This window comes from Eptesicus fuscus, chromosome 9, assembly GCF_027574615.1.
Source record: "Eptesicus fuscus isolate TK198812 chromosome 9, DD_ASM_mEF_20220401, whole genome shotgun sequence".
NCBI classification, from domain to species: domain Eukaryota; kingdom Metazoa; phylum Chordata; class Mammalia; order Chiroptera; family Vespertilionidae; genus Eptesicus; species Eptesicus fuscus.
Genome location: NC_072481.1, coordinates 81337346 through 81357005, shown reverse-complemented (window position 1 = coordinate 81357005; position 19660 = coordinate 81337346). Strand labels below are relative to the sequence as shown.

General features: G+C 42.7%; 1 pseudogene; it reads right to left on the bottom strand.

Annotated features, from left to right (window-relative positions):
• LOC103290221 (heat shock protein HSP 90-beta-like) overlaps positions 1 to 18677 on the bottom strand; it is a 102057-nt pseudogene extending 83380 nt beyond the window's left edge.
• Between the last annotated feature and the right edge of the window lie 983 nt (positions 18678 to 19660).

Here is a 19660-nt window from a genome sequence, read left to right as displayed (position 1 = left end):
TGAAGACATGAAGGAGAAGACAGCTTGCTTTTCCTTCTCTGGATTTCCAGAAAAGCATACCAACCAGTAGGTAGACAGAGCTCAGAAAAACAAAATTTATGCTGGAACCCTTCCCCCCAAATCATCCAACCTCAGTTGCTAAGAGGGCAAGTCAAAAGTCTTCCCTTCTCACATTTGCTAAAACAAAGAGAATCACCCAAACCATGAGTCTACAGTGGGCCTAAACTGGTGACCTTGTTTCAGGAGCCAAATAACTGCAACCCAGCAGTTTTATTTAGCTTGGGCTTCTCTCACAGTTTCTGCATAAATTTACTCTAAAATCATAAAGCAAAACATAAAAGGAAAATAGCAACAGTAAAGTAGCTATGCCACAAACTCGACAACAATTATATATTCTATCTAGGGCACACTTAACTCTCTAATTGCTAATTGTAATTTAAATGAAAACATGTGTTTCTTGTTAAATTCATCAACTATACTTTTAAGTGCTACTGAGGAGAACTGTGATTAAGGTTGAACGCACACCTCGGGGTTTTGACGAGCACAGAGCTCAGACCGTTCCTGGGATGCCATCTGAAGTTGGAGGTCCTTCACGGGATTGCTGCTTTCCAGACCAGATAGCTGGGCAGGATGGAAAGGGAGCATCTGGGAGAAATCGCTTGGCCAGGATTCTTTGCACGGTATGCGCTGCTCTTTCCCACGTGTCCAATTGTTAATGTCCTTAGAAGTTCATCTGAATCCAGCCCTATTTGGAATCTAGCCCTTAGTCTGCTAAAGATATTCTGTGGGGTTATAAAGTTCTGACCAACTGGAGCAGCCTCCAGATTAAGGATCTGGTTCACCCTGCTACTCTCTGCTCTCATAGATGCCATCAAGAAAGACAGCAAGCAAGGTGATGCTTGTGAAGATCACAAGACAGATAACATGTAAGGACTGAATGAAACTGTCTGGCACTAAGTAGTTGCTCAGCAAATGTCAGTCTCATCCTCCTGTCAAGCACAGATTTGATATTGAAAATTAAAATGTAAGAAGCTTCTTCATTCAGCTTTGTTTAGGAAAAAGCCAACCTTACATCATAAAAGTTGGAACTAGAGAACAGTTTTTAAGAGCAACTTTGTTATTTTCTTTTTTTTTTCTTTTTTTAAATATATATATTTTTTTATTGATTTCTTACAGAGAGGAAGGGAGAGGGATAGAGAGTTAGAAACATCAATGAGAGAGAAACATTGATCAGTTGCCTCCTGCACACCCCCTACTGGGGATGTGCCCGCAACCAATGTACATGCCCTTGACTGGAATCGAACCTAGGACCCTTCAGTCCGCAGGCCGACGCTCTATCCTCTGAGCCAAACTGGCCAGGGCACAACTTTGTTATTTTCAATTAGATTTAGTAAGTAGAAGTAGCTAATTAAATTACATTTTGTTTAATTTTTTATCGGGCTGGCAAGAATAATTTGTAAATAGCTTATCAACCTATCTATGTGGGAAAATGTTTGTAAAGTGTTTAGGAGTCAGTATTAGTCTAGATTTCCCAGGGAAATAAAACCAAAATTATATATATATATATATATATATATATATATATATATATATCCCCCACCCAATATATTTTTTTTTTGTTTTATTTCTCTGGGAAAATATATATGAATTGGCCCATGTTATAAAGGGTGAGATGTCCCAGCTCCAAGACAGGCAGAGAGAGAATTCTCAGCCTTTTTGTTCTATTCAGGCTTTCATTGGATTGGATGAGGTCCACTCACATGAGGGAGGGCAATCTGCTTTACTCCGTCTACTGATTAAATGTTTGTCTCATCCCGAAACCTCTGCGCCTACACCCAGAATAACATTTAAACAAATATCTGAGGACCTGTGACCAGTCAAGATGACATAAAATTCACCATCACAGAGTCTAAGGTTATCTCTGGAGTATTTAAAGCAATATCTCGCTGCATGCCACGAAATGTGCATGGGTTTGGGAATCAGGCTGTTATGCACTGAATTCGGGTTCCTTCACTTACTAGGTCTGGGTCTCTGGGAATTTACATGATCTCTCTGAGTCTCACTTATCTTAATGACCCACCGTGGACCATAATCACTATGTGCCCAGTTCACTATGTTTGTCACTTGTGTGCTTCAAGGTGCAGCTGGCATGCCCCCCGGCCCATGGAACTGCCTAGTACTAGAACCACCAGTCTCTGTCCAGGTGGGCCTAGGATTAGGGTTTGTTTTCCGTTACTGTGACTATGATGGGAGCATTGGTGGTAAAGGATTAGTGAACTGGGGAGCTGGTCCAGTTGGCTGGTTGCTTCATTCCAGACACTTCTTGTTCCCATATTCACTCACTCTTGTTCACCCTCTGGGTTGCATGCTGATCCTTAAGGACTTGGTCAGAACTTCCTGGTATTTGCTAACTCACAGACACAGGGCACCCCAAATCTCCTTTCTTCTCAGTCTCCTCCTGGGGTCCGGATGCTTCTCCTTCAGATTGGTTATGGGTTGAATTGTGTCTATCCAAAATTCAAATGTTGAAACCCTAACCCCTAGCACCTCAGAATGTCACTGTTTTGGGAAATAGGATCTTTAAAAATGATTAAGTTAAAATGAGGCCAGTAGAGTGGGTCCTAATCCAATCTGACTTGTGTCCTTATAAGAAAAGGAAATTTAAACACAGAGAGAAACTCTAGGAGTGTGCACACACAGAGAAAAACTATGCGAGGACAGAGATAAGGTGCCATTGGCAAGCTGAAGTGAGAGGCCTCGGGAGAAATAACTCTTCCAACACCTTGACCTTGGATTTCCAGCCTCAGGAAGTGTGAGAAATAAATTTTTGTTGTTTAAGTCATCAAGTCTATGACACTTTTTTATGAAAGCCCTAGCAAACTGATATAGGATCCTTAAACCACAAAAGTCTGTTTACATACCCTTTCCTGGACAATAGTGGGCTCCCATCAACAGCTCTATTCACTGCTTTGGTGACAACTTTCCTTCTGAACAGTGATGATGGTCACTTTTGGATAAATCACTACTCTGAACAGAGGAGGAAATACAAGTTTACCCTCCAGTACAGCATCCTGCTACACTGCAAAACACTACCACCCTGCTTGTCATAGAGCAGTCACTCGGCACATGTCTATTTTCTTCTCTGGCTCTACCCTGTATGTTTATTTTTCCTCCTCACTGCAGCTATGGAGTCTCTACCACTCTCCCCTGGTCTGATGGGAGGAACTTATTTTCTTTCTTGAATTTTCTTTTTGAGTCTCAAATGCACAGAATTGGATTTATCATAATTCTTGGTTCTTGAAACACTCTGACCATTGGCCCATGCATGACCCTCTTTTAAAAGAATTAAATAACTAATTAGAATATAGACTCTCTTGACCCCCTCATCCAACTTGAGAAACACTGACAGGAATTTACATTTATTTATGTCTTCCTCTCCTATCCTGTTCCTTGACCTCCCTCACTACAGGTAACTGCTTGTGTTTATTATTGCTTTGCTTTTTAAAAATACAGTCTTTATCCCACTTATCTGTATTCCTAAAAGGTATATTTAGCCCACTTTATTTCCATTTTCCATTTTTTTAGTATAAACTTGTTGATGATATTCTCCACTTCTCCACTTTCTGGATTCTACTTACCTGTCCGTGTGTCCCTGTTCATGTATGGATTTAATACTTGTACTTCCTGTTTTTTTGTTTTTTTGTTTTTCTTGATCGGGCTCATCAGAGATTAATCTATTTGCTCATCTTTCCAAAGAATTAACTTTAAGCTTTGTTACTCTTCTCTATTGAATTACATTTTCTACTTCATTGCTTCCTACTCTCATTTTTGTAATTTTATTCCTTCTACTCTCTTTGGGTTTATGCTTTTGTTGTAGGTTTTTAAGCTAGACAACATAGGGCATTTATTTTCAGCCTTTCTATTCTACTAGAAGCATTGAATGCTTTGACTTTACTGAGATTCCACATTCATTTCATACACAAGTTTTAATATTTAGTGTTTTTATTATCACGCAGTCCTGAGTATTTTTAAATCTTCCATATGATTTCTTCTTTCACCCATGAGTTATTTGGAGCTTTTTAAGCAAAATGCTAATTTTAGAAAATTTATCTTTTCATTAATAAATTTTATTTCCTTGTTTCCCTCTGTCTTCCTTTCTGTTTCTCCAGTACTGATCTTGGAAAGGGAGCCTGCAGTTTGTGCTAAATCACAGTTGGAGGGAACTAGAGCTCCCTTGACCTTTCTTTCTCCTTTCCCATCAAAGCAAAGTCCATTTCCTGCCCACCCCTGTACCCCTGCCCAGGCCCTGCAGAGGACTCTGTACCCACAGCTCAGTGGACATGGTGTTTTAATATGGATCTCATGCCCCTGCCTCTGCTTCAGACTTTCCTTTCTGATGATCTCTTCTCTCTTTCAGTCTCTCCCCCTTTACAAATTCCTTTCTTCAGAACACAAAAATGTAAATATTTTCCCAACCTTAAAAATAAACTAATAGCAATGAGAATAAACCCTTCCTATAGTCCTGCCTCCAGTTCAAACTACCATCTTATCTCTCTCATTCCTTGTACCATGAGATCCCATTAAAGTACCTACTCATATTCTCTCCTCTTTGCAATTTACTCCAGCTTCCATGGCACAGATTGCTTGTCTAAAGGCCAGAGGCTCCCAATTCACAAATTCGACACCTTGTTTTGGTCTTCATGGCATGACCTCTCTGGGGACAGGACCCCATTGTCTCCTTCACTGTCTCATCTTCTCTGCCTATTCTTGTATATGTGTGCTACCAAGGGTTCTCATTTTGACCTTCTCCACTAGACATTCTTCATCTTGCCATGCCGTGTCTTGATGGGTTCCTGTCCATCCTAAGAAGACTCATGGCTTAGCCACCTAAGCTTCCTCAACCTACCCTGCTCTCACCTGTTACCTGGCCTTTGGGCTCAGTGAATGATACATACTGTAGCACCTTGACAGATTCCAGGTGGAGGGAGCCTCAGTTGCTCAGAGGTCATTGTGTCAGAGCAACTTCAGTTGGGCAGGAATAATGCACAAGATTCTGGTGATCAAAGCCCTGCAAACAGACAAGCAGAAAGAAGTGCCTGCCCATCAACCCTCATTGGTATGCTCTGGTCAGTGTTTAATATGATTTTAAAACAGAATTTGGTCAAACTTATTATGAACATAGACATAATTCTTATGGATAAACCTTGTGGAACAGGTAAAATTTCATACAGTGCATTAGTTTCCTAGGGCTACATTGAGAAAGCACCATAAACATGGTGGCTTAAAGAACAGAAATTTATTTTCTCAGAGTTCTGGATACAAGAAGCCTTCAATCAAGGTGTCAGGAGGAAGACTAATGGAAGGTCTTACAGCATCCAGGTGATCACCCTGCCCCATTCTTGTAGAAGTAAAAAGGTTTAGTCCTTTGAGAAATTCAAGCAAAGGAGCCTTGGCCTTGGGGAAAGCAGACCAAAGGAGGATGGGATGAGATGCTGGACAGAAACAACAGAATCAGAGCACTCTGAAGGCCCCCAAAGCTTTTTGAAGCAAGTTATAAAGGATCAGGATTCAGGATCCCTAGTGGACTTCTCCACAGCAATGCTGGGAGCAGGACAACGGTGCAGCAGTGGGTGCAGCAGTGCCTTCGAAATGATGAGAGGAAAAAACTCCAAGGAAAAATTCAATTCCAGCCAAATGATCAAACAAGTGGAAGTGTTAAAATAAAGACACTTTCAAATATGCAATGCCTGAAACTTTACCCTCAATGCCTTGCTGAATACGTTCTCCCAAAACAAGAGAATAAACTGAATAAGGAAGATATGGGGTCTGGAAACAGGGAGTCCCCAAAAGGAGAGGGGCAAATGAAAGTCTCTACAAGGGGATAAAGACAGATACCAGCGTGACAGCTGTGCATCAAATCAGAGAGGGTAGAAGGCTCGGGGGGATATTTCTAAGAAAATCAAAGGGTCTTTTCTGTTGAGTAGTCTGAAAGGTGTATTAGTTATAGGAACATATAAAATTAACTAATAAAGAAATTAATTATTAATGCCAGGAAAAACAAATTTGTAGAAGAAAGGAAATATAACCAAAATGTGTTACGATTACATATCTCCACTGTGAACAAAATTTCTAGTCATAATAATGTAAACACCTAATCTGACCATGTATTATCATAGAGCTGTTTTGGGAGGATGGCGGGACAGAACAGGTACAGGTGTGTGTGACTATGGGTATCTATGAGATTTTCCATATATGATTTCCCATATATCTTTTATACAAGAAGTCAATAGATAATATCCCAGTTAGAAAAGTAAAGAAATAATAAGCATGTTAATTAGAAAAGTGGAGGAAAATACCAGAAATAACACTAAAGGAATTAAAATTGTTGGAATTAAAATCCCTTGCGGGTAGGGATTGAGAAGTGTGGAAGGCAAAAGAAACGGATACTTTTTTAAAATGCCGTGTGGTACTCTTTGACCTTGTAAATCATGCATATATATTACTTACATGAAAATTAAAATATGGTCAAATCTCTTTTAGAGAAGTTTTGAGTATTCTCTTTTAATTTATTCTCTACCTCAGCCCTGGTAGCCTGTGCCCCAAGCTGTTCAGAACTACACAGGTACTTGGGGTTGACATTTCTTCAACCTGATCTGAGATCAGGGGTGACAAGGTAACATATTGATGGGTAAAGGATTTTAATTAAGTTTCTAAGTGAGCACCGCTAAGCAGTGAATGGGAAGAGTTCACAACTCTCTCAATGTCCTATGTCTCACCTCCCTGATTGAATGGTAGGAAATTTATAGCTAAGGATGTCTTTGTAGACCTAAAGGTGAGAGATTTGGGGGTTGTTTATTTCAAACTCGGTTTACAAACCCATAAGCTTTTAAAGCAAATAATATTACGTAGCCCAGATCATCCAGATGGGTGGAAATCACCTACTTTAGAAATAAAATGTCTAGCAGGCTACAAGATGATTCCATGCTCCCATGACTGTGTCCACCCAAGGAAGACCAAAGTCAGCATTTAGACAAGCCCCCCACGCTCAAGGCCTCTGGCTCTCCAGCCTCCCTCCTAAGCTCCTGCTAAACACTTTTCATTGGTAGACATAGTGGGAAAAGGGCAGCCTGGAGAATTTTCTTTTGATGTGAAAGTGAGTTGCAGGGGGCGAACCAGGGTCTTTCCTTTTCTGTTCAAACTCTGATAGAAAGCATCATCAAAACCCTTCAAACACACACATTCCCCAACCACAGGGAGGAATCCAAGAGTGCAGTCAGAACTGGGTGCATGATTTCAGAACCCAGTTTCCACAAGGTGATAATGCAGGGCCCCTTGCTAAAGAAATAGTGAGGATTTCAAGACGGAGACAGCAACACATGAAACCAAGCAGAGTCCTGTGTGGCTGCACAGGGTCTCAGGCCCAGGGAGCTGGCCCGGAGTTAACACCAACTCCCAACAAAAACAAGGCTGGTGGCTGCACCCTGGTGAGAACGTGGTCTGGATGGGAGTGGAGGCCCAGGCTTTTTATTGTGCATTTGAAGTTCACATCACAGTCACTTCCATAGGGACAACCGCTCTATGTATCTAAAACCTAGACAAGCTCTCTCCTTTGACCCCACTGCCATAGCGATGGGCTCTGACCAAGGAGGAAGTGAAATCAGAGCAGACACCAGGCAGTCTGCCCGGCAGCTGTCTGCATCCCTATTGATCTGGAGGTTTAGGCTGCTTCCTGGCCTTATTAGCTGGTGACATCAGCGCTTCCATCGTTTCCCTCTTTTGCTGCCAATACAGAAAGCACTTATGAGGGCAACAAGTGCCTATTAGCAAAGATTCCGAACCCCCAAATAAACAGCACCTCTGCAAGGGACTAGAAGCCTTGTGCCTTTGAAGGGAGTGTCTCAATAGCTCCTCCACATAAGGCAAAAAATATAAAGGAGAAAATTAAAAGCATCTATGTATACATGCTATTTGCCCTATGGAGCAGGGAAAATAGTCCATGTCTTAGGAAAATTATCATTTACTAATTTTCCACTTCTCCGAGGTGGGTCAGCTGTGGTTTTTATGTTGCTTGTTTCTTTGTTTCAGTTCAGATTCACAAGGTTCTAGGGAACAACCATATTGAGTAAGTGAAGATGAGGCAAAAGAAATCTGATCTGAGATCCTGTTCAAATTACCTGACACTCTTCCAGGAGTTCCTGAAGTTGCTTCTATCCCTTCAAAGTCTGGCTCAAACTTAACCTGTCTTCCTGAAGCCAATTCTGAATATCTTACACCCTGGAAATGAAATCTCCACCTTTCCTACCCTTTTCTCTTACATTTTCAGACAGGATTATATTTGTTTGCCCGTAGTCATCCTGTGGTTTATAAGAATCTTTGCATTTATCCTGTGGTTTATAAGAATCTGCATTTATCCTGTGGTTTATAAGAACCTTTGCATTTTTCTCTCAGGTGTGCACACCATTCACCCTTGCTGGAAGGCAGTCTTTGAGAAGAGCCTGGGTCTCCCCCAGAGCTCCTAGGCAGGACTCTGCCCACATTTGCCCCCAGCACTCCTATTGTCTCCCTCTCTCACTCTGAATGTTTGCACTAGCCACCAAAATGAATGTATCCTTTGATCTGCTACAGGAAATTCATGATTAAAAATCATGTGAAAATTTTATGCTTGGAAAAACAAATTATGTAAGGATTTTTTTTTTTTTTCGTAATACCTGAAATCTGATGTAAAGGGCATGCTTATTTTACAAAATATATGAAATAAATACATTATAAGCCACAGTGGTTGTTAAATAAGCAAAATTATGATTAAGATAACAGCTGTGATAAATGGCTTAAAATAAATGGTGAAATTCTCAGAAGTTTAAAAGGAACAAGAGAAATGGAAAGAGTATAAGATCAGGAATCAGAACATTGATGTTCTTGATTCAGATTGGGACTTCAGTTTCCTTGTCTTAAACAGACTGGGTATGATCTTCATGAATTCTGTAAGATTTAACATTCCTTGTTTACTTTTCTTTGTAAAAGTTGTTCCTAAGCTTACAAGGTACCATATGACCCTTATAAAAATGACCATTCCTTATTACTTCTCCCTGCCAGACCCCTGTGCATTTCTATATACCACGTGTGTGTGCATGTGAACACACAGGGAGTTTTTAGTAATAAATGACATCATAACATACATATTATTGTGCCATGCCATTGTGGCTCAGTGGTTGAGCATTGACCTATGAACCAGGAGGTCACAGTTCAATTCCCGGTCAGGACACATGCCTCAGTTTCAGGCTCGATCCCCAGTAGGGAGCATGCAGGAGAAGGACAATCAATTATTCTCTCTCATCATTAATGTTTCTCTCTCTCCCTCTCTCTTCCTCTCTGAAATCAATAAAAATATATTAAAAAAATAATAATATAAATATTGTTCAAAGCTTTACTCTTTTCACTTAATACATCTTTTCTTATTGGCACAGTCAGATCTGTTTTATCCCACTAATGGGGTACATAATCTATATATATAAAAGCCCAGTGACTATTATAACAGAATGACCAGAATGACCAGACGTCCCTTCGGCCAGTCACTATGATGTGCACTGACCACCAGGGGGCAGACACTCAATGCAGGAGCTGACCTCTGGTGGTCAGTGTGCTCCCACGGGAGGAGCACCGCTCAGCCAGAAGCCGGGCTCATGGCTGGCGACCCTCAGCAGTACCAAGTGGTGGCAGCAGGCACTGTGGCCGAGATGAGCATGAGCCGCGTGGCACCCAGCCCGGGTTCAGGCTCCTCCCTGGCCGCCTGCTGCTTGGTGCACTGCTACATCTCTCAAGAGGTCCCAGATTGTGAGAGGGCACAGGCCGGGCTGACACTCAATGCAGGAGGAGGGGGAGAGGGATGCAGTGAGGCCTTGGGGGTGCATGCGATGTCCCAGGGATCCCAGGAACCACAAGCCCAGAGCTTGCTTTCCAATAAAAAAATTTTGGGAAAAAAAAAAAAGTGGCTAGACGCTACCCTGGGAAGAGTGGCTCCAGGAGGGAAAAGCTTCCCCAGGCCCTGCCCGGCCCGGCTGACATGCTGTGAAGGACCACGCATCAACCATGGTAGTGGCCCCCACCCTGCTGCCCCTTAGTCACATGGCTCGTGGTGACTCACTGGTGACGTGCAGGAAGCGCAGCCCCTCTGACTCCAAACACAGTGCTGCCCGGCTGCACTGCGTCAGCTCTGGCTTCTGGCTTCCTGCCTGCCCCTTTGTATACTACGTGTGTTCTGGGGCATGGCTTCAGCCTCCCTAGCCAATAGCGAGACTGCACAGCCAGAGAGTGGAAGGATATAGCCACCATGGCTGGCTAGGCATTGATTTGGCCATGTGACTGACATCCATGTCCAGTTACACTGTTTATATTTGTAGGGAAACAGGGCAGCCCACTCCTGCCACCCATGTCACGTTCTAGGCTAAGAAAGGCCCACTGATCTCCATGTTTCTCCTCCTGTCTGGAATCAAAACCTCTTGGGGATGAAAGATCCCAGCAATGGTCCCAACACATGCTCAGTATCACTGTCACAGACATTTCCAATCATCACAGCCCATTCCTCAGCCTGCAGTGCCCTGCTCCACCCACTGCCACTCCTCACTTGTCAGCCCCTGAAGACCACCTTATGTTATCCTATCTGAAATATAAGCAGGATCTCAAATGCCCCCCGTCCTTTTTTTTTTTTTTTTCAATAGCTCCCTTGCCCTACATTTCTTCCTCTAAAAACCTTGCATTTTAAAAATATATATTTGATTGATTTTGGAGAGGGAAATAGACTTAGAAACATAAATGATGATAGAGAATCATTGATGGGCTGCCTCTTGCATGTTCCAAACTGGGATCAAAACCTCCTGTGGCCTTTCCCCCTGGCTGGCAGGCCCTGATTGGTGATAAAGGAAGGAAAGTGGGGAAGGCAGGGAAGTGGGGAACCTGATTGGCCCTGATTGCCGGCCAGGCCTAGGGACCCTACCTTTGCACGAATTTCATGCACCGGGCCTCTAGTATTCTATATAAGCATTTTATCATCATGTTCCTCTGGTGAAAGCCACTTGAATTGTGCCTTATTTTTTTTTTAATATATTTTTATTGATTTCAGAGAGGGACAGGGAGAGAAAAACATCAATGAGAAGAGAGAATCATTGATCAGCTGTGTCCTGCATGCCCCACCCTGGGGAATGAGCCTGCAACATGGCATGTGCCCTGATCAGGAATCAAAATGTGACCTCCTGGTTCATAGGTTGATGCTCAACCACTGAGTCATGCCGGCTGGGCTATTTATTTTAATATTATATGTAGTGCTTCAGTGAACATTCTTACACATATATCTTTGAGTGTGCATATGAATATTTCTGTAGGAAAGTTTTTAGAAGAATTTCTGAGTCCAAAATTTTGTATACTTTTATTTTTGATGGGTATTTTCAAATTAACTTCCTATCACTGACAGTATATGAGTGTCCATTTCCTCACAGCTTTACCAACACTGGATGTTATTATCCTTTTTATTTTTTGCCTCTCTAATAGGTAAAAATTAGATACTTTAATTTGCATTTACCTGATATTACTAGTGGAAAGTATTTTTATTAGTATTGAATTTTGTTTGTCTTCTCTTTTATACCTGTTGATTTTGTCCAATGTCTGCTAACCTTTGTTGATCATTCCTCTTTATGAACGAATTAATAAGTACAGCAGTGTCAGCAGTTGGGTTGCATCTCTTCTGCAGCCATAAGCTTCTTTTTCTCAATAAGCCTTTCCACTGTGGAGGGCTCTGGTGGGGGTGAGCAGTCCATAGTGGGAGGCTGGCCCAAAGGCTACAGGCTGCACCTTTTCTAAGGAAAGAAGGCTTTGTGCTGGGGTCTTCATTTTCCTTTTAGGCAGAGCTAGCCTTCTGGCTTTTTCCCTTCCATGCTGTTGTTAACATTTCAGTCTCTACTTCTCTCTCCATCCTCAGTATCTAAACTAGAAGCTCTTCCTCCCAGATCCTTCAGTTTATTTCAGTGGTAGCTCTATGAGCTTTGGTTTGGAAGCAAAGCTCTTGTAGCTAGTCCATCTCTGTGGGCCAGGAGGGAGAAGGCTGTGACTGTCCCAGCTGTTCTACAGACAGGTCTTCTATTAGTAACTTTGCATGTCACCTCCACAGCCCACTCCTGCGGGGGCCTGAATGCGGAGGGGGCCAGACATGGTGGGCATCTCCCTTTTCCGCGTCCCACGCGGAAAGAGAGATGAACGAACCAGTTCTAAATGGAGGCGGCCAGGGATTGAGAAATATTAGAAATAAAGAAAACAAGACGCAGAAATAGATTCATGAAGCTGGGAGCCTGGGTGGATCTTTCTGTGCCTGGCTGAGGCCACAGAACAGATCCAGACTGCAAAGCTGAGGCTTTATTTATAATCAGGGACAAACAAGGCAATTGACAATGTTCTTGTAAGTTTCACTTGTTTTGGCAGCACTTGCTGCCCCTCCCACAGCCCACTAGCTACCCAGCAAAGATTTAGGGATCAGTTACAGGATCAAGCTTAATTATGCTTAGAGGACTGTGCCCTTCCAAGCTTGGGACTTGTTTGTGACTTTGCCAGCAGGTCAGTCCGAGGCTTAACCCTGTAACCGCTTCCTACACACTCCTGCTCCATCTGTACCTGACTGACATTTCTCTTACTCCCAATTCCCCCAATCCACCAAAGCAAGTGGTTCTCCACTGGGGGCCATTTGCTCCCCATGGGGCATTTGGAAATGTTTGGAGATAGTTGTCATGACTTAGGGGTGCTGTCACTGGTACCTAGTAAGTAAAGCTCATGTTAATAAACATCCTACAATGTACAGGACAGTCCCCACAACAAAGAAAGATCTAATCCAAATTGTTAATAGTGCTGAGTTGAAGCAACTCAGATATAATCCTACCTACTTCCTATTTGAGTGTTCCCTTTTCTGTTTCCCAATGCTTGTTCTTTTAAAACTTTTTTTTTTTGTAATTTTAATGAGAGAGGACAAGTATATGCATGAGTTTAATCTGCTATCATTAACAAAACAATATGTTCTATGATTTTGTTACTACACTTGGGTGCAGGGTGTTGTGCAAGCATTTCCTAAACACACAGGTTCAACTTTCATTCTTTAACTCTTGTCTTGCTGATGGTTTTACACTAGTGTCATCTAACTAAAATGAATGCATTGTGTAATAAAAAATGATAATATGTATAAAAGGCTGTGTATCACAGGGGAAAAATCATGCCTATTTTGTCATCCTGGTGATAGGAGGGAATTTGTAGGTTGCTTGTGCTATAGAAGTGTGTTCCATTCCTATGAATTAATCCTACTGAAAATTTAGAACTAGTGTTTGATATGATAGATAGATAGATAGATAGATATAGATAGATAGATGATAGATACAAAGGGAGAGTCAGAGAGGTCATAAAAACATTTTATAATAGCAAAAAATGATGAACAAGCTATATGTCTACTGAAAAGACACTGGTTAAATAAATAAGAATAGGATATCTTTATATTATACAATTATTTAAAATAATGTTACATGTTTTAACTGTTGAGGTGAAACAATATCTTATGGGGTATGATCATAAACAATCTATATTACTCTCTTATACTTTTTCTAAAGCTTAGATTTTTTTTTTTACAATCATCACCTATTATGTTTACAAGTATATAAAACAATAAACCTACACAAATTGTAGTACAAAATAAAAATTCAACTCATGGTTTCAGTGCAGTACTTCTTCAATGCTCACAGTTCACTGACCTGCCTTCCCAGGAGACCTAGTGACAGGAAAATACAGTGAGGGTGATGTCAGGTGTGACAAGTTCACAGAAGTAAGGCAGGATGGCAGAGGGCAAATTAGACAGGGTTATTTGGAGCTAACTCTCCACCCAGACCACGTACTTCTCATCTCTGCAGCCAAGTGCTGGGCTCCATTCTGCTCTAGAAGGAAGAACACCCATACCTGTGCTGAGACTTGAACTCAAAGTGAATGTTCTGAGTCCATGAGCCATCCTCTCTGGCCAACTGTTAAAACAGAGTTATGATCTAACTAGAACAGAACATGCCACACACACGGTTTTGGCTTATAGCTTTCAGAAACTGCAAGGCATCTGAGATTTAACTCTCCCTGCAAGCTAACCAGGTAGTCTGCAACTGCTCCCTGTATGCTGGGAGAAGACATGAGACCCTCAAGTCAGATAAAGAACAGTTTTTTTTCTCATAGCACTACCAGTACTCAGAGGATCATCATTATCTTGCTCTGGTTTCCTGAGCCCCAATTCCCACAGGATAGTGTGTAAAAGGCCAGGGGATGCCTACATACACAGTGGTTGTACTAAGAGGAACTTCAACCTAGGAAATATGAATCTTTCATAATAGGCTGCCAACAACCTGCCCTCTGCCCTGGAAAAAGACATTGTCTTTATTATACTGGACAGCTCTGCCCTTTGTTTTGGAATAAGACACCGTCTCTCCATCTTCTAAGGCTGTCTGCTACGCAAATATCTTTGAAATGATGAGAGCACCATGGAGAATTGGCTCCCAGTAGCAGTCTGTTAACTTTTCACCTTTTTCACATAGAGAGAGGAGTGGGCTCAAAGGCCAGCATTCAGCAGTGACCAAATGTGTTTATTTGACTCTTTATGAAAGAGTCCAGCTGAGGGATTATTGCTGAATGAACCCAGGAAGAGAAAAGTGGTGTCCTCCTAAGTTCCTAATAGGTCAATTTTATGAGTTACCTTCCTGAGAGGAAAGGTCTAGCAACACTTGGTGAAACTTTCATTCAGAATGTCTAAATCTGATCAAACAAACAAAAACACACTACCTTAGGGCCACGTTAAGTGTCCAGGATATTTCTTGATTCATATATAAAGGCATTTTAGAAATCTTAAAAATAAACATGGGGTGGGTGTTGATTGAGAAGGGGCACACAAAAATTTCTGGGGTGACAGAAGTGTTCTATAGCTTGACAGGGGTGTGGATTACATGGGTGTGTCATTTGTCAGAGCTCACATCATTCTACCCTTAAGATCTGTACATTTCATTATATGTAAATTATGCATCAATTAAAAGAAAAAACACAGTCAACTCTCACTCTCACTTACTCAGGGGCCCATGAACTTATCACAGGTAATCCAGGTTTTTGTTTATTTTTACATAACTATTTTTTCTCTACATTTTATTAACTAATACCGACCTCTCTGTCATGTTGAACATATTAATGCTCTGCTGCATAGAATGTGATGAAGCAAATGGTGGAAAAACGCAGCTTAGTTAAATAAATTGCTTGTTAAAAAACCCAGCTTATCATAGTTCCTGGCATCCAGCAGGTGTTCACTGTGTGTTTCCTGAAATGAATAACTTGAAAGTTAATAGTAGAATTGGTGTGGATGGAGGTTGAATACAAGATTACAAAACTATAGGTCAAGCACGTTTTGGATATATTCGTATATTTTTATTACCTACAGCATTTTAAAGCCATTTTGTAGATAACTCAAAAGGCTGGAAGTAAATGAATAAGAGCTCTGTGTCTCATTTTGATCAGGTAAAAAGCTGGTCCTAATTGGTAGTTAGAGTCCCTCCTCTTTACCTTTGATATGTCCTTTTTTCTAATTATGGGGGGGGGGCAATTAGAAAGAACAATGGATGCTGAAGGTCAGGGTCACAGAGACACAGACAAAGAAGCACTTGTGAATCTCATTCTTGGGGTAATGAACTAAGCAGCTAGCAGACCCTTCCTCCTTTCTTCTTATTTGAGATTCAGTCATAGCAGCCACTCTATCCTGGATATATTTCTAATGTGGATTTGAAGGGAGAAGATTATGCCATTAGAAATACATGTAACTCAAGTATCTTTAGGATTCCATAGCTTCTAAGTTCAAATACGTATGTCATGTTAAGTTTTGCTAACCAAAATCTCCAACCTGCTTAGTCAGGAATGCCAGACCTGCAGGGTTTTATCCACGATTCCTTCTTGCTCTCCATATATCACTAGGAGCCCCTTACAAACCTGCCTGTCTGCTCTGCTCACCTCCCAGGCTCTCCACAACTGTGCCTCACAAAGTATCCTGAGGGACAGTCCCTACCCTCACTACACTGTGGCCATCATCAGATGATCACTGTCCTGTCAAGGCTTCAGTCTTCTCACATTCTCTTAGCTGGTCATCTTTGAGCAGCCATTGCAATAGGGGGTCTATGCAAAAGCATTGAGAAGGGTTTCCTTCCCAACTGCTGGCTGTTTCTTGGCCCAAAGTATAAAGTCTTGCATGAAAACGGTTCCTTCAGCTTCTATCCCGCCTCCTGATCACATACCCCAATCAGTCAATGCACTGTAGTAAGGGACAGATGCCATGCTTCTCCTCAGTGGTCCTGTCTACAAATCACAAGCCACACAACTCTTCCTTCCTCCTTCCATCCCTCCCACTCCCACCAAATGCCACTGGGTAGATCAGTCATGCAAACAAATCCCCAGAGGATTCCTGACTTACCCATTCAGCAAATAACTCAATTCAGTCTCAGAGGAGTGCAGCTATGCTCCGCAGTACCTGGGCTCCCAGTGTGTCCTGAATGCAGAGTTGGTCTGAAATCACGGGAGAAAAGGGATGCCTAATTTGCTTTTATTGAAGGCAAATAAATAGAACATGACATTAGAGAACTTTGAATGCTGCTCTTTTTCTGACATCATCCCCAAACATTCCAATTATGATTTGTTTTAAAGTCATTGAGATCCAGGAGTTCCTGATGCTATTTTAACTTTAACAGCAATAAGAACACATAGAATACATGCTTGATTTCAGGCCCTAGTCTAGGTCCTTACACAGAGTTGACTCTCATTATCTCCATTTTATAGATGAGTAAGTGAGGTTTAGGGAATGAATAAGGTCATATAATAAAGAAGTGCAGAATTAGGTGAACCTACCCAATATGAAAGAAAGTCTAAGTATTTAGCCATTCTGCTGCCCTGACTCACAGGAAGAGCCATGCTCCAGGGAGCCTGGGGCCCAGGGTGTGGAAAGAGTAGGGTGAGCAAGATGCTGAAGCTCATGGTCATCAGAGGCCTGTCGGCATAAGCTTCTCACCCAAAACAGAGTAGGTGGCATGTGAAAAGCATGGGCCAGGCATTCCCTGGGACACCAGGCCACTGATAATCTCAGAAGAATGAAAGGATTTAAATCTGTCCGATCCAACATCTAATTGAAAGTATAGCAGACAACTAGACAAGTGTGCTAAATTGGATTTAAGGCTTGTGTGGTTTTGGCTCTTAAAAGAAATTGGGAGCAGAAGAGTTTTACTCAGACTCCCAAGAAGAGCTGTGCCCAGGGGACATTGCCTAAGAACACACACAACACTATACATGTACTATAGCATGGTAATGAATCTTTATGTCTTTCCACTCACCAAGTGAGCTGTTTGTTACTAGGAGCAGGAAAGAGGGAATAGAGACAGGGGAAGAAACCTGAGTCTGCAGCACCCAATGACTTGTGTACCAGCACCATTTCTCCCAGGAGGAGATTCAAAGAATGTTTTTTAAACTACCTGGTTCTCTCTTTTCCTTCCATGATACTCCACAGTTTAAGAAGGCACAGGACATTTCTAGAAGAGGGAACAACCTGTGCAGAGAAATGTCAAAGGAGACCACATTTGAAGAGTGATGGGGGTCTGGTGAGGTTGCTGGGGCTGAGAGACATGGAAAGGGAGGCGAGGCTGCTGGCTTGATTTGTACAAATTGTGGGATGCATTAACCATCTCAGGGTAAAAAAAATAGATTTTTCAGACTCCATCTTGATCAAATTAATGATGTTTGTGTAATGGAATCTCTCTAACCCAATATTATATATAGTTACTAGGGGCCCAGTGCATGAATTCGTGCACCTTGAAAGGAACTTTGGGACGCTAGGCTGTGGTAGGCACAGGGGCAGATCTCGGCCCATCCTCCGCGCCCCTGCCCAGTCCCTCCCACTGCAGCCCCTGGTCCCCTGTCTGCTGGCAGCCCCGTTCCCACTGCCGCCACTCCCATGGGCTGATGGCACCGGCCCCACTTGCACCACTGGAGTGATTGGGGCTGGTGCCAGCAGTGGGTGCGAGCAGGGCCAGGGCAGTCAGCAGGTGCAAGTGGCGGCTGCTGCCCCGATTGCCCCTCAGGAGCAGGGGGAGGTGGAAAAGCCCTCAGGGGTGATCAGGGCCAGCAGTCACCACTAGCACCCACTGATGGCGCCAAGCGATTGGAACTGGTGCCTCACACCAGCTGTGGGTGCCAGCGGTGGCTCCTGCACTGGCTGTGAGTGTAAGTGGGGCCGGTGCTGGCAGTGGGTGTGAGCAGCGGCTGCTGGCCCCAATCTCCCCTCAGGAACAGGGGGAGGTGGAGAAGCCCTGAGGGGCGATTGGGACCAGCAGCCACCGCTCGCACTCGCTGATGGCTCTGAGCTATTGGGGCTGGCACCGGGTGCTGGCAGTGAGTGCGAGTGGTGGCTCCGGTGCCAGCAGTGGGTGCGAGAGGGGCTGGTGTTGGCAGCAGGTGCGAGTGCCAGGTGAGACCGTGGCATGCAGGAGCAAAGAATTTTCAGTAACCACCAGAGGCTTGCCCCAAAGACAGCGACCGGTGCCCTGCCTTGGTCTGGTGCTCCCGCTCACCTGCTCTACCATCCTGTTGTGGCTGACAACCGCCATGTTCCGCACACACCCTCCCCCTCCCCCCCGTTGGTGGTCAGCGCACATCATAGTGACCAGTTGTTCGGTTGTTCCTTTGTTGCAGTTGTTCCGCTGTTCGGTCTATTTGCTTATTAACCTTTTATTATATAGAATTGGTTTTCAAACTCTATTTTATATTCAACAAAGTAGGAATACACTAGTACCACCTATTGAAGGCCTTTCTTGAGAAGGTTCTGGTCCTTTGTATAGTTTATATCTCCTCAAAGTGCTAAAAGTCCTGATGTGAAACAAATAAACTGGCCAATAACAAGTCCATTTTTTAGGCAGAATTACCAAGGCATACTGTTATGGGCCGAATTGTGTTCCACCCCACCCTACCCCCTAATTCTTATTTTGGAAACCTAATTCCTAGTATCTCAGAATGTGACCAGAGTTAGAGATAGGGTGTTTGAAAACAATTAATCTGCTCATCTGCTGATGGGCACTTAGGCTGTTTCCAAATCTTAGCTATTGTAAATTGCTCTTCTAACATGCATATAAGCATAACCAATGGACACAGACAGTAGAGGGGCGAGGGCATATGCTGGGGGGCGGGAGTGGCAGGGGAGTGGTCAATAGGGGAAAAGGAGACATATGTAATACTTTCAACAATAAATAATTTAAATAAAAATAAATTAATTAATTCATTAAAATAAATAAATTAAAAAGACATAATTAAGTAAAATAAAATCAGTAGGATGGGCCCTAATCTTATATGAGTGCTATTCTTACATGAGGATCAGATTAGGACATATATTCACTCAGAGGAAAGGCCATGTGAAGACACATGGAGAAGACAGCTGTCTACAAGCCAAGATAAAGGCCTTAGAAGAAATCAACCCACCAGCACCTTAATTTCAGACTTCCAGCCTCCAAAACTGTGAGAAAGCACCTTGCTGTTGTTTAAGCTCCCAGTCTATGGCAGCCCTAGGACTAGGTGCCATTTCTCAACCACATGTTAG